This window comes from Ambystoma mexicanum, chromosome 4q (genome assembly GCF_040938575.1).
Source record: "Ambystoma mexicanum isolate Mex_15411 chromosome 4q, UKY_AmexF1_1, whole genome shotgun sequence".
Classification (NCBI taxonomy): domain Eukaryota; kingdom Metazoa; phylum Chordata; class Amphibia; order Caudata; family Ambystomatidae; genus Ambystoma; species Ambystoma mexicanum.
This window is the reverse complement of record NC_090928.1, coordinates 969,863,546-969,890,762: the sequence shown is the minus strand read 5'-3', so window position 1 is coordinate 969,890,762 and position 27,217 is coordinate 969,863,546.

Genomic DNA, 27,217 nt, shown 5'->3' with positions numbered 1-27,217 from the left:
CATACTCGCTGGATACAGGGGCCTGCCACTCGATGGCCACAGATGAGACGTATCATGAGAGCGCAGATTTACAGAAATGTATTTATTTCATTTTATTTTATTTTTCACATTTATAAAGCGCACAAAGCGGCCCGAGGGCATCGTGGCGCTGTTACAGCAAGCTTACATGAGAACAACAGTATCGGGGACGGATGGCGGGGGCTTTGACATTGAAATGGTGGAAAAGGTAAGTGGTAATGATAAACACAAGGGTCTACCCTGTTCAGTGGTTACTGGGGAACACCACAATCTATATATGATTCGGAGAGGTCAATGCAAGCTAAGGCAAATAACATTGTGTAGCATCCCTTCTGGATTACTCACAAGTGTTCTATGTGGACCGACCCGCCATTCCTGCAGCTGACACGCTTTTAAAATATTCAGCCGCATGTGCCTCAGTACAAGATATTTTATGCCTGAGAACATATTTATACACCAAGACACGGTTGTGAGTTGGAGCAATTCCCCATCCTTATGTGTGTGGTGCATTGCTCCAAGTTAGGTACTACTGGGGTGGCCTGGCCGCTGGGTGGCTGGAGCGGGATGCCCTGCTGTCTTCACCACCTTTTGCAAATAGCAACCCTACTCCACGCCAAAGTCCTGTGAGCAAGCCAAGGCAGCACACCTTCAGTGAAGGCTATGGTACCCAGGTGGCAGAAGAGCTGCTGCAATAGGAATGCAGAGTTGCTCCACAAAAATAGCCACTCAGTCACCACCGCAATCATGCATTGAGAAACGGTAAAGCCACAGGGAACAGGCCGCTCGCTTGCCTCGTGACTAGAACAGGCACCAGGAGAGACGCACGGTGGTGCTGGACGAAGGCGTGATTGAGCAGGTTCTACATAATGACTTGAGCAGGTTCTACATAATGACTTTCTGCGGGTCAGAACCATGGCAGCCTGTGGGTGGATGAAGCAGCTTGAAAAGGCTAGGGTTACCCTGGGTCGCCATAGCGGGGCCCTGGCGCGATATACTGCTGAGCACGGGAATGGGGCGTGTTGCATTGGAAACCTACAAAGCTCAGGCTACACAGGCAGCCATGTACGGAGCGGAGCTATGTGGGCATGCGAACATGGATTCACTGTCTGTGGTAGAAAATATATTCCTGAAAAATATTCTGGGCTTGCCTGCGAGCCCCCCGACAGTGCCAATGTTGCTAGAGATTGGCATGCAGGGGATAGTACCATTTTTTTGTGGGTGCGCCTTTGGTCAAATGATAAACTTGCTAAATATAGAGATGCTCTAATGGATGTTTTGGTACAACAAGGGGGTACATCACTGACGTGGGCCGTGCATGTTAAGGATTGTTTGAGGGAATTGGATCTTGGCTCATATATAACAAATATACTGGAATAAACTTCCACCTGAACTCAGGCAATCTAAGCTCTGTGTGGAATTCAAGAAAACACTTAAAACCCATTTGTTCAATGTTGACACACATTAAACATTTGTATCTACACTGCTACTGTTTCTGACCCTGGATCGCCTGCTGTTACCTTTGGCTCTTTGTTGTATGTCTTGTTCCTGTTCTCTGCGCGCTTTGAGGCCCACGGGCGAGTAGCGCTATATAAGAATTACAAATAAATAAATATTGGAGCAGCCCTAACACCTCACAATCAAAGGGCATTGTTAAGGAAGCTGCCCTTGCTAAAGCACAGCGGGATGTTTTCGATAAAACCCTTGGCTCAGCGCCTTTGGCACGATATGTTAGCATCAAAACTAAGGCAGGATGTGAGTCGTACTTGGACTATATGCAGGTGCAAGGAAAAGGAGACCACTACCTGGAGAAAAGTGGTTGATGTATGATGACCCAATTGGGATTTTGTTTTAAATTAGGGCCGGATTTTAAAAAAATAGATTTTGACTTCTGTGTTGGCCATATGTTTGGGGAGACGTGATAAGATGAGCTTGAAACGTTTAGGTGGCAATTATTGCACTGTCATTTGGTTTAGATCCGGGATTCCCCCAAGAGACAGAGATTCATTAAGAATATGATTGGGATCTGTGAAGATCATCTTTGGGTGTCAGGACATCATCATTTTAGCACCACTTTTATGTTATTCTTACCTATTCACCTTGGGAGAGTTGTCCCTTAATATTCCTTAGACAGAACCCCCATGCTCTTTTGCCAGTTTTTCATGCTGACCTTGTTTTATCAAATAAACGTAACAATCCTGAACTGACTGCAGGTATCTATTCCTGGCATCCTAAAACACACAAATCAAACTCCATTGGGCCTCATTATGAGTTGGGCAGTGCAGTAAAAATGAGCCAGTAAGTCTGTTAGCACCGCATTTCAGAACCGCCCAACTATGAGTTGGGCAGAATGTTGCAGGATTGAACTCCCGCAATCAGCTGGATATAAATCTGCTGATTTTCCGCCCGTTTTTGGCAGAATTACTGCAGCGGAATTACCGCTGTAGTAATTGCCCTGAAAATGCTTTTTGGAGTCCTAAGGGCTCAAGAAAATGGGGACTTACACCTCTACTTGTAATCCAGCGGTAATACCGCCAGACCGAGTGGCATTAACGGTAATTGCTTTGGGTGGTATTTGGCCAATTTACAGCCACAATACCACCCAACTCGTAATTAACCCCATTGTCTTTTACTAGTAGTCTCAAACAATTTTGCCTAGTGCACACCTTTACTAGTAGTCTGGCAGGTTACACCTAAAATTCCCACTGTAGTGGTCTCAGATTCATAGCTTTTAACACAGATCTATGTTGGTGGACAAAGATGCATTTAAGAACTCTAAAAATTAACCAATATGGGCAAAGACAATTTGAAAATAGGTATAGCGCATCAAAGGAAAACATTCTCTGCTCTGGGTCACGCATACAAGAGTACGTACATTAGGTCCTGTGTATGGCACTGGCAATGCATTGTGTGATAGTGTTACAAATGACACAGGCAAGTTATTTTTGTTTAAAGTGATTTTTAAGGTTTTGTCATGATGGTGATTAATTTTCGGCTGAGAGTTTAAAGTGCCCCTCACATTGTAAAATAGTATTTACAAGGTTTTATTCTTCTTTCTCGTCTTCCTGGGTTAGGGCCTTAAGCCTTTCTTTCCCTGCCTTTTCCTGCTTAGGACCTCAGATTCCTTTCTCTGCCTTTTTCTTGGCTGAAAGCTTGGCTTTTCTCTCCAGTGCCTTTTCCTAGACCAGTGTGTGTCTGTTCTCTCTCCACTTTCTGACCAACTCCTTCCAATCTCTCTTTGGCCTGTGGTTCAGTCTTTCTTTTTTGTAGTTTAGGTGCCACCTCATCTTTTCCTCTTGGGGTAAACTGCACCCTCTTCTCCCCCTGTTTGGTGTCCTTCTCTTCGACAACTCTTGTGGTTATCTTTCTTTCCTCTGCTCTCAGTGTTTCCACTTTCTCTCCAAGTTCTACCACTTACTGAGGTTTCTCTTTCACTCAACCTTCCTCACCTTTCGGAGTTTTCCCTTTCACCTGCCTCCTCCCAACAATATCCATGCTTTCCTTTTCACTTCACATTTCACCACTTTGCAGATAGTCTCTTTCACACCGTGGATTTTCTCTTTCACTTTACCTTGCTCCGGTCTCTAGGTTTTCTATTTTGCTTCAGTGTCTTCCACGCTCTGGGTTTTTATTTTTCATTTAACGTTTCTCCAGTCCCTGGGTTTCCCCTTTTGCTTTAATCACTCTCTGTGTTTTCTCTTTCAGTCCACCTTACTCCAGTCTGTAGGTCATTCTGGTTGCCTCGTCCTCACTCCTATTCTGGTCAGCTCCTCCACTCTGCAGTCCTTGTAAACCTCTGAAAAAGTTCTCCAAATTTCTAATATCGCAACTTGACTTATCAGCAGATTTACTGCCAAGATACCACCAAACGTGTAATGAGGCCCTTTGACTTTTCAATTACCACACACTGTGACGAATCCAAGGATGTCTTCACTGCTTCCGTAGGGTGAGCCCCCTCCAATGAGGCCAGGGAGGTGAGGCAGCTACCCTCAGCAGTTGGATCTGATGGGAGGGGAAACCCCCGGTGGGAACAGTGACGACTATTCTGGGAGAACGTGGTATCCGCCCAATACCTACACCTCCCCTTCACCTCCAATCAGTATACTTCTGTAGAACTCGGGAAGTAGAAAGGGCTGAGATGAGGAAGAGTGGAGGTAGTTGTTATGGGTTCCATGTATTAATATCCCCGCAAAAATATCGACATATTATTGCAGCGATATTGACCCATGGACCCTGCGGGGGAAACCCCCGCAACCACTGCAATATTTTAAAATGTGTGGGGGACACCTCTGCAACCGCCACTCCCACAAAATATCCCCCACCCAAAATATCACCTATGGCGAGACAAACGGCCATATGTACGGTGATATTTTTGAAGGGGATATTTTGTAGGGATACCTTGTTACGAAGATCCAAGCCAAAGGACTGTGACGAAGAAGAATTGGAGATCCGCGAGGATCACACAGAGGAACCTACATGAATGGTCTAGTCTTCAACTACAGACTTACTGAATGTCAACATAAAAACTGACAACAGACTTACCTGTCTGTCAGATCCTCCCTGGAGGAACCAAGAGCGTGGCAAAGGCTCACCGCTGAAAACAGCAGAAGAAGTCCAGGACGCAGAAAGGGCAAAAAGCACAGTGTTCAAGGGGCACATCAAGAGAAGCTGAAAGCCAGCTGTGGAGAGCAACAGCAGCGCGGCACTGCAAGACTATGCGCTCCAACTATGAGTTGGACACTGAACATGGACAGGAGCTGCAGATCCGCTGCAGCAAGCCGTGAAGACCACCAGAGAGCCGGCGAGCCAAAGAAAGGAACGGCGAAGCCCGCGACCGACCTGAATGCTGCAGCCAGGACCCTGAAGGTATTTGGTTGGTTGAGTCCCCCAGAGGGTACAAAGAACCCTAAAGCCAACAGTACAGGAAAAGTGGGGAAAGGAGGATAACCCCTTGCGACATTATGAGACGCATGAGCAAAGCAATATTACAAAGAGAATAGGCCCTGGGACCCTTACATGCAAAGGACATATCTCATAACAAGAATACCTAATCTTCCTCGTGGCAGTACTTGGAGGAAAGAAGACCCATGGCTGCCAATTAAAAGGGGAGAAGGCAAAGAGAACCGTAAGAATACGATATATGAAGACAGTACTTGGCAGGAAAGTAAACCAAGTCTGTATGAATGGTCAAGAGACTGTGAAGAGAACTGTGAGTGTGATACATATGAACACAGTACTTTGCAGGCTCAGTAAACCAGGTCTGTGTTGGAGCCTGAGAAAAAGTGGAGAGAAGGGAACCAGGTCTGCCAACCAGGGTCAGGGAAACCCCAGGGTTTGGAAAAGCATCCAAACTCCTCTTCTTCGTTGCAGTGCCCAGTAGAAGGGAACCAGGTCTGCCAACCAGGGTCAGGGACCCACCACTGTTTGAAGAAGACTGAGAAAGGCGGAATGGGGACAGGAGACATCCCTGCCCCCCACCAACTGATGAACTCTGTTGTAAGCCTAAGGAAGGCTAGGGTAGGGAGAGATTCCCCCAACACTTGAGTTTGAACGTTAAGAACTTTATAAAACAAGAACTGCCTTTTTGTCCAGAGGAAGGGAACCATTCCTCCAGACTAGTAAGGCATCCTTCTTTTCATTTAGTTTAACATAGAGTGTGAGGGACAGAGCTAGGATTCTGGCATAGGACTGAACTCTTGCTTTATAATAATAATTTATTGTGACTTAGTTTACAGCGAAACTTTACACATAGAATATATCTTAAGTAAGAACAAAATTGTAGTAAAAAGATTATCAATAATTAACAACACATTGCATAAACGATGCCAAGAAAAGCAATACATTATATTCTCTAAATATACATTTCCTGAAACCATATAAAACAACTTCAATTTTAAATTCGCGTTTACATTTACAATAATTCTGGAATCCTGGCTTGCCACATACTGCCCTATTATCTCCGCTGAGAGTTTTCAAATGGAGTATCAGTCTAAATACCGCAATATTACGGATCCTATACAAATAAATGCCAATATTGGCCGGCGGTCCTTCGTGGTTTTCCTCTTTGGCTATACATCGGCTCTTCCTTATATCCGTCTATATGGTTATCCTAAGTCTTATTTCCACAATCAGCCAAATACTGTACAATGCCATCAAGAGCCTTATACTGTTTGAGTTAATGCAGTGGTGCCAGAATAGTTCCTCATAGATATAACCTTGGTTATGCACAAACGGCCCCAGACCAAGGTTTATGGTATGTGACATTTTGCAACACTCGGTCAGTACATGTCTGGCCGTTTCTAGGCGATTCACTCCTTTACATAACCGGCAGAGCCGTAATTCTAGAGGGATCATATCTCTTCTACCTGTTATCATTAAGGTAGGCAGTTGTTCTAGCCTTAGGAGTAATATAAAACGTCTAAGTCTCCTATCTGGGCATAAATTGAGATATCTCTGCAGATTTTTGTAGTTATATAGTCTATACTGGACAAACTGATAGCTTTTTAGCTTCTGTAGATGGGCGTAGTTCTCCAGCCAATCCCATAGCTCTATGCGTTTAACCAGGGCCCTTTGCGTTTCTGTAGTAACACTGCCTTCCCTAATTTGCCACCCAATGATCTTCAGGAATTTAGACATTTGCTCCTTCAAGGGGCACGCTGGTTTGTCTTTCGAGATCTCTAAGTAGACCGCCTTAAGTAGCCCATTCTTAGTCTCCTCCCTCATTCTCAGATATAGTAGGGCACGCTTTTTCAATACAATCGCTTTCAGTGAGGTCAGCCCCAATTCTAGTCTTAGTATTGCCATGGGGAGGCCCAGGATAGAGCGCCAAAATTTCCCCTCAATCACCCTCAATCACCTGCAACCATTTCAGGTCAGAATTGAGGAGGGCTTCTAGGCCATAGGTGATCATAGGTGATAATACCTGCACGTACAGTTGTCTCGTTCCCCAGATAGTAAATCCCCCCTGCTTCACTGTGAATCTATGGAACAGTGCAGTCAGTTGTGTTGCCTTTACATTACGTGACTGCTTGCAGAGTCCATAGTCGCCGATACTCTCAAATTCTATCCCCAGATAGCGATAATAAGGAGAATAGGCAATGGTATCTGTACCAACCCTAAGCTGTACGCGAGTGGTGTTCTTGATGGTAAATCTCATTGCCTTAGTTTTATCTAAATTAATTTTGAGGCCGTTTGTCTCGGCGTATTCCCATAAGGCAATGGCCGACCTTCGGAGCCCCCCAATTGTGTGGTCTAGAATAACCAGATCATCCGCATAGGCCAGGACAGGACAGACGGAATCTCCTATTTTCGGAGGGCAATTTGTAGCTCCCCTAATGGCCTCCGGGATGTCATGTACATACATATTATAGATCAGCGGGGCCGTGACACATCCTTGTTTAACCCCCCTATTTTGGAGCACACTTCTAGTGGTGTGTCCTTCCTGATCTAACTTTACTTTAGCAGATGTATTCTGATGAAGTAATCTAAGATAATAGGTCAGGCCATCCGGGCAACCCATTGCTTTTAACTTCCTCCAAAGGGCCTCTCTTGGGATAGAGTCAAATGCCGCCGAGAAGTCTATATATAGGGCATATAATGGTGGCTGCCCTCTTGATCTAGCTCGTGTTCTCAAAAGATCCAGCACCATGATGTTGTGTGCTGTCGAGTATCCTTGCCTAAAGCCACTCTGAAATTTGCAGAGTATGTCTGATTGCTCTACCCAGAGCTGCAGCTCCTTTAGAAGGAGAGAGGCAAATATTTTGCCCGTGACATCCAGCATTGAGAGTAATCTATAATTGCTAGGATCAGCTCGATTCCCCTTCTTAAAGACTGGTATGAGCACCGCTGTTTGCCAGGATCGGGGAATTCTCCCCACTTTTAAGATCTTTTTAAACATTATAGCTAACAGGGATGCCCAGAATTCAGGATATGCCTTCATCACAATGTTAGCTAGACCATTCGGGCCCGGGGCACGCGAAGATTTTAGTTCAGAGATTGTATTCAGCACCATTTGATATGTCACATTGAATGGGGGGATAGATGGCTTATGAATCAATGTTTGAGGTTCCTCTGAGTCTGCTTTAGAATTCCTATTTGCGAGGAAGGCTATCCATGTTTCCGCATTAATAGGGTTAACTATTGTACCTTGTGTAGTGCCTCGTGCCTCACCCAGCAGAGCCCAGATGTTCCGCGTTTTGCCTGTGCAAATCGTGTTAACTAGTCTTTGCCAGGTCTTGATTTTATCTAGTTTCCGTTTGGTCTTGATCATGGCTCTGTATTTGTTTTTAATGCTCCTAACCATCAGAAAATAGACGTCTGGAGGGTGAGCTTGTCTCTTGGCCAGCCGGAGTTCCGCTCTACGCTCTCTTTTCAAATTTCTCATAGCTATGTCAAAGGGTGGCATTTCCTTGCCGCAGCTAGTCATGGACCCCATTCGACAGACTGCATGTTTCTTAGCAAAGTTGCAGATCCAGTATTCAATGGCGTCACTCGACATCTCCTGAAAGTCCGGTAGTGAGTTTGGATCAATGTTAGCCAAGGCTGCCACGGCAAGAGTGACATTTTTGTCTGACCAGCTGATTCTAGTGCCGGTTTTATTTGGCACAATATTACCCATGTTGATACTAATAGGGGCTTTTGTCCCGATATTCAGTTTACAGATGAGTGTGGCATGATCACTCCACTCATTAGGGGTTATTTGCATGTCCTCCACTATCTCATAGAGGCTAGGTGAGACAAACATGTAGTCTATGGTACTTCTCGAAATGCCATTGGACCAGGTATAATTGCCTGGCGAATCGCTCACTGTTTTACCATTAAGCATTTCGATGTCCCATAGATCGAACAAATGTTTCCATCCTTGGCCCTCAGGATCATTTTTTTTAGAGTGTAGCATGTAATTTTTAGTTTTTAAATTAGGGTTATAGGACTTCTCTGTGTTACCGCTCATGTGGCAGTTGAAGTCTCCCGCCACTATTATCCCAGTATTCCCAGATTTTAGTAGCCATGTAGCCAATAGATTATGTAAGGCCTCCTGGAGTTGTTCTCTTATTGGTGCACCCGGGGGGTTGTAAAGGCTAACTAATAGTAGGTGCTCCATTCCTAACTGGTTGTTATAGTCGATCTCAACTGCCATCAAGTTGCTAGAACAATCAGTTTCACTAACTTAGAGCCAAACGTGTTAGCCACCCCTATAATAAGTCCCCCATAGGGTCTTCCCTTTGTACCTTTATTAGCTACCATTTGATAAATAACAAAACCATCCAGGATCAATGGCTCCATTGCCCAGGTTTCTTGCAGGCAAAAACAACTGTGTTTATCTAGGATCTTAATGGAGCCCTCGGTTGACAGCAAATGAGCAAAACCCCTACAGTTCCAGGAGAGAATAGACATATCTCATTGCTTTAGTAGTACTTCAGGTAGTGAATCCGCAAGCCATTTTAATGCTTATTGTATGTCTGATATGCCCACATTTTTACCTTCCGGGAAGTAGGGGCGGAGGTTAGTTTCAGCTATCATGTCTACCTTAATGGGCGGTTGGCGTAAGTCTGGTTCATTGAGAACGGCATCAACCTCCACATCAACTGCTTTCAGTTCGGTTTTATAATTCCTTAGCAATGTCGCTGTGGATAGAAACTTACAATGCAGTGCTGAAACCTGGGGATTAGGGCCTTTTAGTAGGTCCACGAATTGGAAATCATCTGACTTGAGGACCCTCAGTTGTGGTACATAGCTCAATCTAAGTAGTAATTCTGAGCGAGAGAGACATTTCGTGTTTTCACTTAGATACAAATTCTTTATATAACATATACGATTTCCTTCCATGGTAGATGTAGATTCAGTGGGCCGAGTTATATTAGATGTTGCTGATAACTCTAATGGACTCCCGGAGTTGTCTTTGTCCACAGTTTCTGGAACTTCATGCGGGTTTTCCTCCTCACAAAAATCCTCCACTTCCTCAGGCTCAATCATTTTTTCTCTGTCGGCTATTAGCCAGCTCGTCAGGCATCCCTCACCACTGTTCTTCCTTTTCTTTGCTCTAGCTGCCCGTTTTTTGGCTTTCTTTGAGGGGTGCCCTGCAGATTCATTAACCGACTTGAGGATGGCCATTTCTTTAGCTCTTTTGATCCTTGCTGCCCTCCTGGCCAATCTGCGTTGCTTACGCGAGAAGAATGGTTCTTCATTTTCTATATCTGTCGCCCGCCCCGGACTGTGAGGCTCGTCAGAATGGTGTTCTTCACTTGCGTCCGCCAATTTTATGGCTTCCGAGAGATTGGACTCTGCTGATTGATCAACTTCAGCAGTATTCTCTTCTTTCTCCCTCTCTGCCCTCTCTAATATTAGGGCGTTTGAGTTGTCCAAGATTTTCCCCGTCATTTTCAGTAGGACCTTAAGGGCAAATTGCAACGATGCAACTGAGGACTGGATCTCCGCGATCTCTGTAGCTCCTGGATAAGTATCAGCCAGGCATACACTTTCAGCTGGGAGACTGTCTTCCATAGAGGCCATCGCCAAATTTGGTGATGCTGATAATCTGCCCATGGCTTCAACTGAAGTCGGGGATGCAAATGGAGTATTTCTCTGCTTGTTTGAGTTAGCACAGTCCACGCTGATAGGTAGCGAGCATGGGGCAGGAGTCATTTTCCTCTGAATATTAAGACATAATTCCAATAGTGAATTATTGTCAATGTCGTCGTAAGTAGAGGCACATATAGATCCTACATTGGACGGCACAAGAACCAGTTCTTCCTCAATTGTAGTTGAATTAGTTTCAGGAAGTGGGTTTTGCGGGAAAAACTCAGTGATCATTCCCTGATCCGCAGGTATGTCGTTCTTAACTTTCTTTTTGGGTTTCGCCCGCCCAGTAGGGTTTTTTGAGGGATTCTTAGTTGTCTCCATTCCCTTGGTTCCTCTAAGGTTGTACTTTGACTGTGTGGATCTCTTCTTTGGAGGCATACGGGTTTTCACAATTTAGCGCCCTCCGGGCTTTGTAACGTCCAGGATCAAAGGCCTAAACCTGCAGTCTCCTGTGCGTATGACCTTAAGGCCCGCTCTCGTAAGTTGGGTAGTACTGGCCCCAGTGCTCCCTTCTAAGAGAAGTTAGGCACAAGGTAGAAGTGCTGGATCCAAAAGGCTCCTGTAAAAGGCCCCTCTAATCAGGGTGGGTGGAGGGTATGCGCTCCACTGGAGGTTATTTTGGCACAAGAGCTCTCCGCCGGTAGTATTCTTGTCCCAGCTGGCCCTCTGGTTTTAATGTACTGCCAGCATCCAGTTCACATATATCAACCGATGGGCCTCAATACTGGATCTATACAATGATCCACTGATCCAGTCTCCAATGTGGAGAGCGTAAGGTGAAGCCCCAGGGATACTCTACATAAATCCCCACTCACCTCTGATGTTGCAAGAACCTCTCATTTTGTGTGGGAGCCGCGGGAGGAAGCACAGAGTCCTCCTTCATCCGCTCTGCGGCTCCCCAACAGGACACGTAGCTCCCCGTCCTTTCGCTGCTCCGGTACTCCTTCCGTGCAGCAGCTCCCGTGGGCGTCGGGGGACCGGGGGACCGAGGGCCCGTATAGGGCCGGTCTCTCCTCTGCCGCTCGGCCTCTCCTCTGCCGCTCAGCGCAGCGCTGCGCTTCGTGAGAGGAAAGGACCCTGCGGCGTAGTACGAACGCGTATACGCACAAGCCAAGAAGTGTCAAGCCGCACCTCAGAAAAAAACACAAGCGTACGCAGGACCGTACTGCTAGTGGCCACTTCCGACACGCTAAACTTTGCTTTTTGACATGCTGACTGTGACATTAGAAATTTTGGTTGAGGCATGGAAACCCCTCAGCGATAAGGTAGGATAGCGTTTTCTTTTCCTTTTTTTAAAATAAATGTTTATACCAAGCACAATGACCACTCTGTGTCAGAGTCTTACTTCTGCACCCTTGCAACACCATCACTGTGGGGACTTCACCTTTACCATAACACATATCCTTATTAGGAAATTAATTTTAGTATTGTCATATACGATCCTAAAGTCGACTGTAAGAGTAGATGTGTATTTGTTAGAATTTGGTGATGTGAAACAATGAAAATGAAATCTAAATACTTGCACCACTGCATGACCACAGTGTGCGATTCTGGGCCATTCAATTCATTTCTCTTTCTCAGTTCTTTTCTGGCACATTTGGAGTGTTTTTAATGGAATTTAATACTCAAATTAAGGGCAATGTGAAAAAATCCATCTGTTGCGGAACTCTACACTGCAGGTGTCTACTCACATTAAACAAACAATATTATAATTTATATAGAGTACTGTAAAAACAAACATGTATCCATTTGCATCTAAGTGCACTCAATTTAAGAATAATTAAGTAAGTCCCAACAAAGATGGTAACCCATGTTTTAGTCCTGTGAGGGGTCAGTAATGCCAGACTCACGACTCTGTTTCGTTTTCTCAAGATTGGCCATTTTAGTTTTAACAAAATTATAAATATGCCCCAACTAAACCTACTTTACCAGGGGATTCCCTACCTAATCTAGGATCTATGGTAAAACCTCCTAGCATGCACAAAACTAACCCTCACATTAAACAACATAAACCTTCAAAGCAACATAAAACAACATAAATAAAAGGTTACCAAACAACCAGTGTCTTGGATGACTTCTTGTGGTCTTGGGCAGATCTTGTTCCCCCAGGAATATCCCAAAGTCCATTTCTTCCAAGGACAATTCATATTTTAACATAGTCTCGAAAAGTTCCAAAAAACACACAAATAAAAATCCACTGGTAACAGTTCTTTCTTCGTTTGATGAAAAGATCCCCTTTTCAAGTTCCACAAAGAAAATACTAGCACCAACGCAGCTTCCTGGATAACCTCCTTCCAGGAAAGAAGGAGACGAAAGTTGACAACAAAAGTGTCACTTCTGTTCAACCACAACTCTTCTCCAAACAACTTCTGTGGTGTCTTTTACATACAGTTTGTCAGGATGCTTCTGCCTTGGGTTTCGCTCCCTCTCTTCTTTAAAATGGCAAAAAGTAATCAAAAGGGCAGGGTTACGGGGAAAGTTAAAAAGGGGTTCCTCCCAGTCTCCCTGGTCTGACCCCCCATGTGATTCTCCCGCAGTGCACCACCCCCAGGGTCGGGATCAGAGAGCGCCTGCCTTTCCCGGGCCACATGAAAAGGGTCCCAGACCAGGTTCCTGGGGGGAATCCCATTGGATTCACCACAGTTCCCTCAATGATGGTGCCGTACTAGAAATTATAAATAAGCAATGTGCGCATTTGGAGCAGGATCCTATATTATGCATTTGTTTCTGAACCTATTTCTGCTGTTAACATATTATTAAAAGATTGGGAAAGTTTATTCCGCACAAGGCTAGTTTTCACGCATAATTTAAGTAACTTTGGGTCTCACCCTAGGTTACTAGGGAAATCCAGACGTGAACCCCTTGCACACTATTCTTAGAGAGGCACAGCTCCACCTTACTGATAAGGTCCAACCGGACCGAAACACGTGTCTGGGGTTGCTGTTGGTACTATTGTTCAGAGGAGAATTGCCTAGCATTTCAGTGCTGGTCTGCCCCAGAGCCGGACAAAGACTGATATGTTTTGGATATTTCTCCTCTGTGAAAGATAGGGAGCTAAATAATCTGGGTAAGGCTCTCATAACCGGGACTAATGTCCGGCAGAGGGCCTCCCATGACCCTCCTTGTTTTTTCCAACATTTTTAAAAGCCACAAAACACTTATTTTAGACAAAAAGAATGAAAATAATAATACGCTTCAGTAGCACAGGTTTCTTTTTTTACCATGACTAACTTTCAATGTTTTTTATGCCTCTCTGACTTCTAGACATTTTTTTATGCAAGTCTAAGTGCACCCTGCAAGCAGTATAGTTAACCTACAACCACTTCATTCGACACAACCCTTACACAAGAGGCAATTACAGGATAGGTATACTCCAATGTCTATACATATCCAACCTCTCCCACGGAGTCATTTCTGGGTACCATAATACAAAACAAATAATGGGCCTGCAAGAAAACTCCAGGTACATACTGTGGTGAATCGCTGTGCTGCAATCCACACAACAGCCTTTCCCAGGACTGCCTGGCGGCGGTAGTGACACAACGCACTGGAGCAGGATGGCTGCAGCAGTGGTGCAGCTCACGACGCAAAGAGGAACAAATGGGCATCCACCCCTTGGCGTGCCAGTGGTGGAACACTGGGTGCCAAGATGAAAGCGTGCTACACTCTGAGGGATGAAGTCGATGAGAGTAGACGGCGGAGAGACACTGCAGGTCCTCAGAGAAAAAGCCCTAGTCTTTTCCTTTGACAGCAGCAGGAAAGGTCCCAGATGTTTGGAACATCATAGAGCGTATGGGAGGACCCGGGTTCAAATCCCCATAGAGAAACCTGGGAAATGTAAGAGGTGCTTAAATTAATAAAATAAAAACCTGAGCCCCAAGGATCAGACAAATAATATTTAAATGGAGCCCAAGATAAAAACAAGAATGCAAAAAGCAATTAAAGAAAGTGAATCTACAGTTGAAGTAATAGAAGCCCAAAGGGCCAACAGAAACCGAGTCTAAACACAGAAGGACCAGAATGGAAACAACATGCCAGCCAATCATGTAAGCATAGCTTTCCACCAATCAGCATCAACAGGATGAGGAGGAGTGTGGCTATAAAAGCAGAGCCAGCTCATTCTGAACTTATCCCAGTCAGGGACAGGTTCCGTCTTGTCAGGCGCTGCCTCATGAAGAGGAGCTGTATCCCAAAGAAGGAGTTGCTGCCTGGGTGAAGGAGCCTGGACTACCCCGAAGCACTGCCTGCCTGGAAGCTGCCTGAATAGTCTGGAGGAAACTGATTGGCCCAGGGGGGTGTAAGGGATTTCAATCAGGCACACACCCAAGTCCTGCCTAGCATGGAGTGCGTAAATGAAACCCTTATTTATTTTTGTCTATAAGTTCAATATTCTGAATGATATACCACTCATATTACACCCTCCTCAAAATACCCCCAGGTTACAATGAACCAGGAATCAGGCTAATTTTCAATGGTAAATATTTATTCATGTATTTAGAATTTAAATCACAATATATTTTAATAGGTAACAACAATCACCAATAGGTGACAAGAACAATGAATAATATCTTTCATGTACTGGGAATTGGTAATGAACACAAAAAGAATGCAGCAAAGAAAAGAATGCTTTTGGGTTGGTTTGGAACAGATAGCACCATGGTTAGAGGTTCCCGCTGCAAAACCCCTCAAACCACGTATAGGCAATTTAAATAGATGTGAGGAGAGAGCAGGTACTCAGGAATAATGCAGACCAAACAGAATATCACTCCCACCTTCCCCCTGTTGGGTGTCTTGGCCCACGTTCAAGTTATTATGCTGCAACACTTGGTGCTGTGGGCTTAGGAAATCCAAGAGGGCGGAAAAGCCCACATTTGCGCCAGAATCCTAGAGAACCGCGCAGTTCTGCGCACAGCAAAATGGTCCCCTGACCTGCCACGCACCAGTGCGAGCGTGAGGGGCCAGGAGTGCCATGAGTGAAATGTGTGCCAAAGGAAAAACAGCAGTACCGGTGGCTAAAAAAAAAAAGCGCTTTGAAATCACCTTTGTTTCTCTGAAATGCAAGCTAAAAATGCCTATTTTAAACATTGCAAGATATTCAAAAATCTCAATGAACACCAGCAGACATTTGGCAGAATGTATTCTTGTGTGCATACTAAATCTGGAACGAGAAAAAGCCCAAAACAATGTTTATAACAAAACTGGCTGAGCTGTGGATGTCAGCAGCTGAAGTGAAATTGGACTGAAAGACACTAGAATCTAAATGTTTAAAATAAATGAGTGACCTACTGTTGAGTGTCACATAGTTTGCAACTGTTAAATGCCATAGTTTTGAACTTAGAATCAGCGTTCTAGCTGCATGTGTAAACATTGCAAGTTTGGGTTGAATGTAGAAAACTGGGAACTAAAGTGACATTTAGCTGAAGCCTGGCTTGAAGAGAGTGAATTCTGCCTGGCAACTACCCCCGACAGGAGTGAAACTTGCTTAGCCACTCTTCCCAGGCCTGGCTGCATTCTGCTGCCCCCCCCAAAAGGAGATGGCACCTCCCTGATTGAATCAGGGGAGGAGCACCTGGGGACTACAGGAAACTAAACAAAGTACTGTCCTTGGCCCAGGCAAATGTTAAATTAGGGGGGTCGTAAATGGCTTCCTCTTGGAAGGAATCGGGGAGGGACACTGCATCTGTGAGCCAGCTGAGCCTGGGGGAAGTGGATAAACCAGAAATTCCACCATGTGCTTTGGAAAACCACACCCCTTTGGGGCCAGAGCATAATTTTAAAAAGATGGACAATTCATAGTGCGAACTTGTAAACATTATATAAATAACATCATCATTCTTGTGATTTTTCTGTGCACATTTTAAGAGGTGTTAGGACTCTGTGGTATGTTCTTGGGGAATAGTAGCGGAAAAAAGGTTGTTACTCAAAATGTATGAATGTTAAAAATCTGACACTTTATCATCTGAAACCCATATCCCTGGTGCACATTTGTGTAAAATCTGGAAAGGTTTAGAGGTCGTTATCTGGATGGAAAGGGGAGAATTCTGTCATAAGTGGACACTACATCTTACAAAGACAGGGATCAGATGGTTTGGTGCTACAGAAAATATGTTAACTGGACATATAATATTAGAAAAATGGTACATAGATAAATATGTATTTGGATCAGAAATAGATTTGTGTGCAATTTGACAAGGGGAGGATCCTCTGACCATAAACCTACCTCATCACTCTGACTCATAACCCAGTTCCCCCAATCAAGGGATAGAGGAGGAACTGGCCAATGATAAGTTGAGAGGGTTGGCATAGAAGATGAGCCTACCCTCCCACTTTCTAAACACATAATAGGAGACTGTGCAGGACAGGTAGGGACATTCACTTCCCACTTCAAGCTGATTTCTTGCAGAGCATTTTGCCAGAAGACACCAGATCCAGCACTTAGACTTCAAATCCAGACAGAGACCAGAACTTTGAATTCAGACTTCAGAATTTGTCAGCAGGCCTCAAAATCATTTGCAAACTGATTCACCCCAGACTTCCAAGGGGCACATCAGAGTAAAACAGCCGGGCTGAGCTGTTTGATTCTGGCCTGAAACCCTGTGCCAGAAACACCCAGAAAGCAGAGCTGTACCCGGAACCAGAGACCAGACCGCCGTGCAGTGCCAAGAACTTTTGCCAGAACCAGAGATCCAGACCGCTGTGCAGTGCCGCTAGCAGAGCTGACCCAGATCGCTGTGAGCAGAACCAGGCAGAGACCGTCCTTGGCGAGGGAACCGCAGTCCAATCCTGACCCGATCCGTGGCGAAGTCGCATTCCTGTCCAAAATATAGTGTGAGTACCGCTAGAACTGTGCAAAACCAAATCTCTTAGTTTAAAATAATCTAATTCAAACTATTTTAACCTATTGAGAACTGCATCCTAGAAATCTTGTGTTCCTTCTGTGATCTCAAACCTGAAAACTGTCACCTGTCATTCTGAGCTTGACTTTTCTTTTGAGAATCTACCTTCACGAAATTGTCCGTATCTCCGGATGTCCTAGGAACGAAATTTGACTTTCATCTTAAAGCTAAGATTCTGGGCTTTCCAATGAACCCAGAACCGAATTTCTATTCATTATACTTTTTACGTAATCGCGCTCGACGCACTCGGAAAAATTGGCGCGAATTGCGATTTGGCTCAATTTCTTCACTTGGCAAAATAGCAGCTCCTTGCTTTCCTTTGCTGAAATTCGTTTGCCACCTGACAATCATTCATAGAGCATTGCTAAAGTGATCCTGAACTAATACAAGGTAGCTGTCACCAACCCTGAACCTCTAGAGGGAATTAAAATCATTTTAGCATATTTTTCACTTCTTTGCGTACCACCTTTAAAGTACTTTGCTTGTGTTTAAAATCATCCCTGTTGATCTAAGCTTGCTAGGGGGAACTGAATTGGGATTGTACTGTGATTGTATTCCTGAAGACTGTGTGTGTCACTTCCACCTCCTTACATTGCATAGAGGGGTGGTGAATTGCCAAAAGGGGAAAAGTGAATATATTATGTTTTGCTGAAATCATATCAAGTTTATTCCTGTGTTGCTTCTTTTCCACCTTGCATTTCCTTGTACCATATAAAGCATTCTCAGCTACCTTATCCTATATACTACTCCTAAGTAATTGAACCAGCGTGCTAGTATCACCTCATCCATTGCTGATTACTGCTCATATTCACAAGTGTGATATCAATTATTAATTTATTATAAAAGTGTGATATATATATATATATATTGTTTAATTCTCAAACAAACATTTTAAATTTGCAAAACAAACTTACTTCTTGGCTCAGTGGGGTCAGGTGGATTCTAAGAGAGGGGTGTTATATAAGGGTTGTCATCCAGAGTACACGAACTGGACACAAAAATATATAAATAAGGGCTTCCCTTGAGCAATCCCAGACAAGGCACTGACTTAGTGGGACTGCTTGATTGGAGTCTTTAACAAAGTGGGGGCTCGTAGCCGGGGATTCTGGATTAGATCTATCACTTGTGTAGATTAATACAGTGTGCCAGCTGACAGGATACATATCCGGTTAGAGCACCACGCTGTGTTACGCTGTAAAGCACTCCTCAAAGGAACGCTCTAAGGAAACGGTCTGTTCTGTAAGTCAGGAAGGAAATCAAGTTCCAGAATGACAAACTTGGTAGATATGAAGATAGCTAGGGAGCACCTCTTACATAAACTGTTTGTGAGAGGTGAATGGTCTGAACAGGACCAAAATGTATGGTTGCAGGCGATCACACAACAGGTCACTACAACTGGGTCAGATATTTGGAGAGATCAGGGTCCCTTACATGTGGCCCTGAGTGAACTATATATGGCTCCTAAAGAAAAAGATGAACACATTAAGATTGCCAGGATAGCGGCATATATGTATCTATATATGGAAGCCATGCAGGACAAATGTGCTGAAGGCCAAGATCTGGCAAATAGGCAACAGATGGCGTTAGAAAAGGCCCAATCTGACCTGGTCTCTTCTGAGCAGAGGCTGCACAGGAGCCATGAGTCAGAAAATGATAGTAGACAATACATCATTAAAATGAAGGAGGATATGGATATCCTGCAACAGGAAAAGGCTGACCAGGATACCAGAATCCTGGCTTTGCAGAAGGAGTACCAAGACAGTTTGGACTCCTTACTGCAGTGCCAGAAAAAGCTGGAGCAACAGATCAATTTCAACAGGGCATGCACAGAGCAGGTAGCCACCCTGCAAATCCAACTAGACAGAGAGAAAGAGGAAAACAATAAAATGATTTTGAAAGACCTGGATACCCAGGCAGAGTTTGAGGAAGAGCGCCAGAAAGCTGGTGCCCTTCAACGGCAGAGGGACGACCTGGGGGCACAGATGCAGGCTCTTAGTCAGGAAAGGGACACCTTAGGCCAGGAAGTCTGCCAATTAAAAGAAAAAATTGAAGGAAACCACCTGGCCCTCTAGGGGCTGGGTGACCTCCAAAAAGAGCATCACGACTTGCTAGAGCACACCAGGAGGTTGGAAGATGCTCTGGCAAGAAAGGAGCAGGCCAGTAGGGATGGGACTCAGGAGGAAACCCTCCTGCAGCAAAGACTGGCCCAGTACTCCAGGACCAATCAGGAGGCACAGAGAGAGACTGAGGCTCTCTGTCAGCACAATGATAGGCTCCAGCAACAGGTAGCCATGCAGGAGAGACTGATAGAGTCTACTAAGGCCTTGGTTGAGGAACTGAAAGCCCAGGCTCTTGCATTGCAACCAGGAGCAGGGGCTGATAGAGATGAAGCTCGCTGGGAAAGGGAAACACCTGAGCATAACCTCAGGAGCCCTAGTAACAGAGGCCTTCATCTCTCCCAGTCCCTGGACTCTGCCACCCTCATGTCCCCTGGCGCACATGAGCATGGAGCCACAGGGATGGCAGATTACTATCCAGCCAAAAGGATGAGGCTCATAGGCCAGTACCTCCCAGGAATGGATGGGCGGGCATCCGGGTATGGGCACCTAAGCACAGTGCAATTTAGCGGGGAACCCCAGGAGAGTAGGCCCACAAAGGGCATCTTGAAAACCTCTGCCCAGTTAGGTCAGTGGGGGGGTGGGTTTCCCAGCAAATCCTGGTAGCAAGGAGGGATCTGAAGACTCCTCTGAGTGTCACAGGACACAGGAGACCAGGTCCCCACATTCTTGCAGCCATTCCCAGGCTCGCAGAATCCGGGAAAACCTGGAAGATCAGACGGGCACCTCTGGGAGCAGTACTTCTTAGTCGGAGGATGAATGGACCAGGGTTACCCGAACCAAAAAGGCCAATAAGGCAAAATGGGCCTTGCGTAAGGACCCCTTAAAACAGGTTAAGGCATTCAGGAGTGTCATCACGCCTTATCACAAGAACTCCAAGTATTCTGTGTGGGAACACTTGGAGCTCTTTGAGCAAATGATGGAGACCTTCCATTTGAAGGACAGCAGTAGCTGCATCCGGTACGTCAAATGGACATTCTCCCCAGAATACTCCAGTTTCTTTGCGGGGCTGGAGGACCAAAACCATTCAAGATGGTCCACGTATAGGGCGACCATCTTGAAACATTTTTCTGTTCACCGGAATCCCCAAGAGGCTCGCAAGGCAGCCTACAATTTGCAATGTGGGGAGGATCAAGCCCCACAAGAATTTGTGCAAGAATTGAAGCGTGCCTTTGCGCAGACCACCAAAAGGGTGCGCACGGACAGCAGAGAATTCATCAACATTTTTCCATGCTCTCCCCAAATACATAATGATCCAGCTCGTGAGAGATTTTCACGAGAAAAGATCTTTAGACTGGGACATTGAGCAAGCCACCCGCATCTATGAGGTGCAGAAACCGGTAGAAAACAAGAATCAGCCAAAAAAAAAAAAACAACAGCACCCCTGCTGCTGCCAAGGTGGCAGAGGTAAAGGTTGCCCCCGTTTTAGATTTGGAGATAGGGGGACCTAAAAACCTGCCTGCACCAAATAATTCACAGCCCAGAAGGCCCTCGGGCCAGTCACAGACAGGGAGTCAAGGAGGTAGTCCCACAAATGGAGTCCCCCGCTCCCCTGACTATGTAAGTCACCGCTACAAGGGAAACAGACCAATCCTGGGTTATGTGTGGACTCCTCCAGCCCAAGGGGGGGGATCCATCCAAGCACCTGACCCAGGGAACATCCCTCCTAACTTCCCACAGGAGGGCAGAAATTCCCCAAACACTGGGCAGAACGTTTTTCCCAGGTATCCACCCAATTTCCAACCCCAAAACCATCCATCCTTCTTTCCCCAATTCCCTGAGCCCAGACAACCTAATCCGGGAGAGGGGAGGCCAAGGGTGGGGGGGTACCCAAATCTTCCCAACCCAGGGTATTACCAGAGAAGGGTTAGCTACTGTTCCCGGGATCAGCCCAGGGGAGAAAACCGGACCCCTTATCAGCCTGAGCGGGTTTCCCAGTTAGAGCGCCAGGTTCAGAACATGGCACAGGATTTGGGCCGCATGCTGAGGGCCCAACAGAACCCTCAGATGGGCATGCCGGCACAGAATGCCCTAAACTCTGGACCTAGTGCTCCAGAACAATGATGGGGGCAGCACCCCGATAACCCACCGGTTCCCAGGGAGGATGCACAAGGGGAAGGGGGGTGTAAAGCCTTGGAGGAAGCTTCCTTCCCAACTTGTAAACAGCCCCTGGAAAACCAGGAACCGGAAACAAAATCTCCTACCCCTGAAAGTCTGCCACACAAGGAGCAGAGAGAAGGTAGGAGAAACAAAGGACCCAAACAGACCCACTTTGTGGAGGAGGTACAGGTCTTCCAATTTGAGGGAGAGGGATCCTCAGAGGATGCTGGGAAAAGGATTTTCTCCTTCAGAGATGGGGGAACTCCTCCCAAGGAAAAATGGGTCCCAAGAGATTCCAATCCAGACTGGGTAGATGTGGGGATTGAGCTGTCGCCGCCCATCATCCTATCCAAGAACCAACAAAACCAAACTTCCCTGGTTCAAACCCATCCGGGTGACTGCCTCCAAAGAGCGGGGGGCGGCCCAGAACCGGAACGAGGGGAACCTAAAACCGAATCAATAGACTGGGTAGATGTGGGGATTGAGCTGTCGCCGCCCATCATCCTATCCCAGAAACAACAATACCAAAAACCCCTGGTTCAAACCCATCCTGATGACTGCCTCCAAAAAAGGGGGAGGGCGGCCCAGAACCGGAACCCGGGGAACCCGAAACCATTTCAAGTTGCCAACTTTTTCTTGCAGATTCCCACGACTCTCCACAGAATTCTGCCCAAATCTCTTCTCTCCCAATGTCCAAAACCAGAACATTAGCCCACCAGTTGTCCAAAAATGTGCATTATCTGTGCCCCCTTGAGCAGATGGAGGGAAGGTACTATGCCCCGGTACAAGTACAGGGGCAGGGTACAATTTTGGCGCAGGTGGACACTGGATCTCAAGCTACCCTTCTGTCCAGAAGGGCCTTTGATGAACTGAATTCAGATAAGGGGGAGAAGTACCGAATTCCCCTCACCTCTCTTCCTGGACAACTCCAGAACTTTGACGGGAAGGAAATTCCCGTCGAGGGGACTGCAGATTTGGACATCAAAATTGGGCGACACAAGGTGAAACACCCGGTCATAGTAGTGACTCCAGAGGGCACCCCTTGTTTACTAGGGAATGACCTCCTGAGAAGGTTGTCACCTCTAATAGATTGCGTAAAGAAGGTCCTCTGGACCCAGACGAGCCGACCAATAAAATTAAAACAGAATGTCAACCATATTAGTTTAAACGGCACCTGCCACATGGTTGAACAAAAATCTGACCAAGTAGAATTTCACTTCCAGAACAACTAAATTCCAGATGTGACAGTAATAGCAGTAGGACAACAGACTGGTGATGGGGGGTCCTCCCTATTTCTGAAAATCAACCTTCCTTCCAGTTTAAGGTGGTATTCCACACTGGAAGGAAACACTCTGAAATTATTTATCAATCCACAATCAGACACTTCCACTCCTATAGTCCAGAAAGATGTGAAATCAGCTCAGAGCCTGGCTGATATTCAGCAAATTGGAGAGCAGTTCTTCATCCCTGTTCAGTTAAATGATGGGAAGGACTCTGTTCTCGCTCGAGTGTGTGTGAACAATGGTAAGAGCTTCATCAGCAAAGCCATGTTCTGCCAACTCCCAAAAGATCCAGCCATTCCCACATTCAAACTGATAGACAAATGGGAAATGGACCTGGAAACACCCAATTCGAAACATCTCCTGCCAAGCAGGTGCATGCTCAAAATCTCCATTGGCAACAAGAGCATAGTCCATAATTGTTGGGTCGTGCGAGACGTCACTGCCGCCTTTTACTTAGGCAGTGGCATTCTCAATCGCTTTGCCATTAGTTTGGACCTAATAAACTTCAAAGCTTGGTCCCGATTAGCGGATAATCCCATCGGCTTTGATGATCCAGAAAAAGCATTTAGGTCAGCTCAATTGCTACCTTATGCAGTTGAAATTCAGATTAAAGAGGAAGTCACCATCCCAGAAAGGACCCGACAATTCTCCCTGGAAGTGAAAGTTAAAAGAGGACAAAAATTGAAAAGCCCTGATGCTTATATTCATATAAATGCTTCTCTCCAACAGCAAGGGTTAGGGGTAAACCCAACACCATTAGTCAACATAGAACATGACACCATTCCAATAGAGGTGGATAACAGCGACTTACAGAGTATTACTCTAGCCGCAGGCACCATTATTGGAATGGCGGTTGATAACCGACATTTCTCCATTGATTTAGGAAATGAACTGGTAGGACCAATCCCCAAGGACTGTTTTGACAGTGACAGTGATGGCAAAACAACACCGGAAAGGATCTTTACCCGGCATGGGGGGAACTTACTGGTGTACCCTTCTTGCCCTTATGGTAAGGAAGATGTGACTTGTGACTTCAGAAGGGATGAGGTGATTTTCCAGGTCCATGAGGGCTGCCTTTCCCACCTGAAGCCTCCACTCCAAATCAGCACTCTGACCAGGGACTTCTCCACCCAGCTGGAGGAGGCCGCTGAGATAGCAAAACCAGAAGTCTTTCCAGGCTTCAGGCAGATGGTGGAAGAGAGAGTCAACCTAGCTGATGCCTGCGTGACTCTGGAACAGAAGCAAAAGTTGAAACAAGTTTTCTTGGATTTCCAAGATCTCTTTGCGGTAGACTCATATGACTGTGGTCGCACCGACATCCACACAACAACAATTCCCACAGACCCTGGCATGACTCCAGTGTTTGTGAAGCAATATCGCTTGCCTCTCGCATCCATGGAGTCCCTTACTGAAATAATTAAGAACCTTGAGTCCCGGGGAATAATCCGTCCAGTACACAGCACCTTCAATAATCTGGTGCTAGGAATATTGAAGCCAAACGGCCAGTGGAGACTCTGTGCCGACCTTAGGGAGCTCAACAAACAGGTCCATACTTCCCGATGGCCTCTGCCCTACATTGACCAAGGGCTGGCCCAGATTCAGGGGTCACAGGTATTCACTGAAATAGACCTGACCAATGGATACTGGACCGTGCCTGTCAGTAGGGAGGACCAATACAAACTGGCTTTCACTTTTGGGGGCCAGCAGTACACATGGACCCAAACTCCCTTCGGATACCTCAACTCCGGCAATGAATTCAACATTTTCCTACATGAGGCCATGCCCGACCTGGGTGCGAGGGGTAACCTGGCTTATATAGATGATGTCCTCATCAAAAGTTCATCTGTGGAAGAACACATAGCGGAGATCCGTTATGTTCTGACACAGTTGAGGGCCGCCGGAGCAAAACTTTCCTTTCAGAAAGCACAGTGGTGTAGAACCCGTGTTAATTTCTCGGGGCATGAGATTACTCCTCAGGGTATCTGTCCCCAAGAAAAGAAAGTGGAAGCACTTCAGAAATTGAAGGATTCCACAACTCTGCGGGAACTAAGGAGCCTCCTTGGACTGACTAATTACAGCAGAAAGTTCATTGAGGGCTACGTAGTGATCACCAGACCCCTCATTCATCTTTTGAAGGGGGGGGTCAAGTGGGAATGGGGTCCAGAACAATCAGAGGCAGTAAGACTACTCAAAAGAAGCCTCTCACAAGCGCCTTGCCTAGCTTACCCTGTCAGAAACAAGGAGTTCTTCCTGGAGACAGGGTTCTCTAATACGTGCTTGACGGCAGTATTATACCAGAAGCATGACAAGGTCAATAAAGTAATCTCCTATGCGAGCAAAACTTTATCCTCTGTGGAGGAAAAATTCAACGATTGTGAAAAGGCACTCCTGGCAACGGTGTGGGCATTGAAGAATTACTGCCCGTTCATCCAGGGGGAACACATCATAGTGGAGACTCCACACCAGCCTCTGCAATACCTCCAAAGTGACAGAATCCGGGCCGGAAATGTGAGTAATTCCCGAATTACTTCCTGGCTTCTGTCAATGCAAGGCTTTCCTGTGGAGGTCAGATATGGCCAAAACAAGAAGAGTCCCCTCGTGCAAGGTCTGGCTGACTTGCATGATTGTGCCAGAGAAAACTGTCTCGAGGATGAAAGTCTAAAAATCAAGGACAACATGGAGGCATACCTTAATTCCCCCCACAAAGTCTTTGAAGAAGACAAGTGTGAGGGAATGGCCACTGTCTATGTGGGTGGATGCTCTTACCATGTTGACAACAACGGGGAGAAAGAACTGGTGGCCGGCGTATGGAATGCATGGGTGAAGGAGTTTCCAGAACCCTCCGCTGGCTACAAAATTGGTCCCCGAAGTAGTCAGGTAGCAGAGTTGATGGCTGTGCATCAAGCCATCCTCACTGCTGTCCAACATCAACTCCACGAACCGGTCATAATCACAGATTCGGATTATGTACGGAACGGGTTTGTGGAGCACCTGGTCAATTGGAAAACCAGAGGCATGTTATGTGCTAACAACAAACCCTTGAAACATGGGAAGTTGATCCAAAACATTGATGATCTGGTCACATCGAATGGGATGACCATCTACTGGAAAAAGATCAAGGGTCATTCCAAAGTAGAGGGACCAGACAAAACTGGAAATGACTTAGCTGATCAGCTGGCCAAAACCGGGGCCATCCAAGGGGATCTAATAGAAATAGAGTCCCTGTTGGGGGAAATCCAGGTCACTGCTATCAGTAGGTCCCAGACAAATGTTCACAATGATCTTTCAACTGCACAATGGAGTAAGGAGACCTCCGATGATGATTTAATTACGGCTCAAAAGGGGGATCCAATAATTGGTAAGTTTTACCAACACATTGAGGACCCTGAGAACTTTCCCCTGACGGATACCGATTACATTGGGAAGGAGGACCTTAGAGTGTTGATGAAATGTCCAAAGATGTTCCGAATCCAAGACGGTTTGTTGGTAAGGAAATCCCAAGCTGGCCATGATCAGTGGGTGGTCCCTATTTCATTCCGAAGCCTGATGTTAAGTCACGCCCATGATGCAGCCACAGCCGGTCATAGGGGGTTTCACACAACACTTGAGATCTTAAGAGAGGTTGCATACTGGCGACAAATGGGGCAGGACCTCGACCAATACTTGAAGGGGTGTCTGGTGTGTGCACAATTTCAGCCATCATCCATCACACAGCGTGCGCCTCTCCAAAAGAGGGGGATGACACTGCCATGGTCAGATTTGCAAATCGACTTAGTAGGCCCTGTAATTCGCTCATCTAGAGGAAACAAGTACATGTTGGCCCTCACATGCTTGTTTACCAAGTGGGTGGAATTTCTCCCGGCCCCAAACTGCAAGGCAGAAACAGCAGCTGCCCTGATGATTAACCACATCTTTTCCCGTTTTGGTCTACTTCAAAGGATTGAGTCAGACAGAGGTAGCCATTTCACCAGCGAGGTAATGACAAAGATGTGGGAGATACTGGGGGTCAAAAGGAAGTTACATATTGCTTACCGGCCAGCTTCTTCTAGGGGAAGTAGAACGCTACAACTGGACCATTGTGAGCGTCTTAAAAAGGTTTGTGGCAGATTCTGGGCAGAGTTGGGATATCCGATTGCCTCTGGTCCTAATGGCCATCAGATCTACCCCGTCATCTGCAACTAAAATGTCACCATTTGAGCTGATGACTGGACGCAAGATGGTGCTTCCC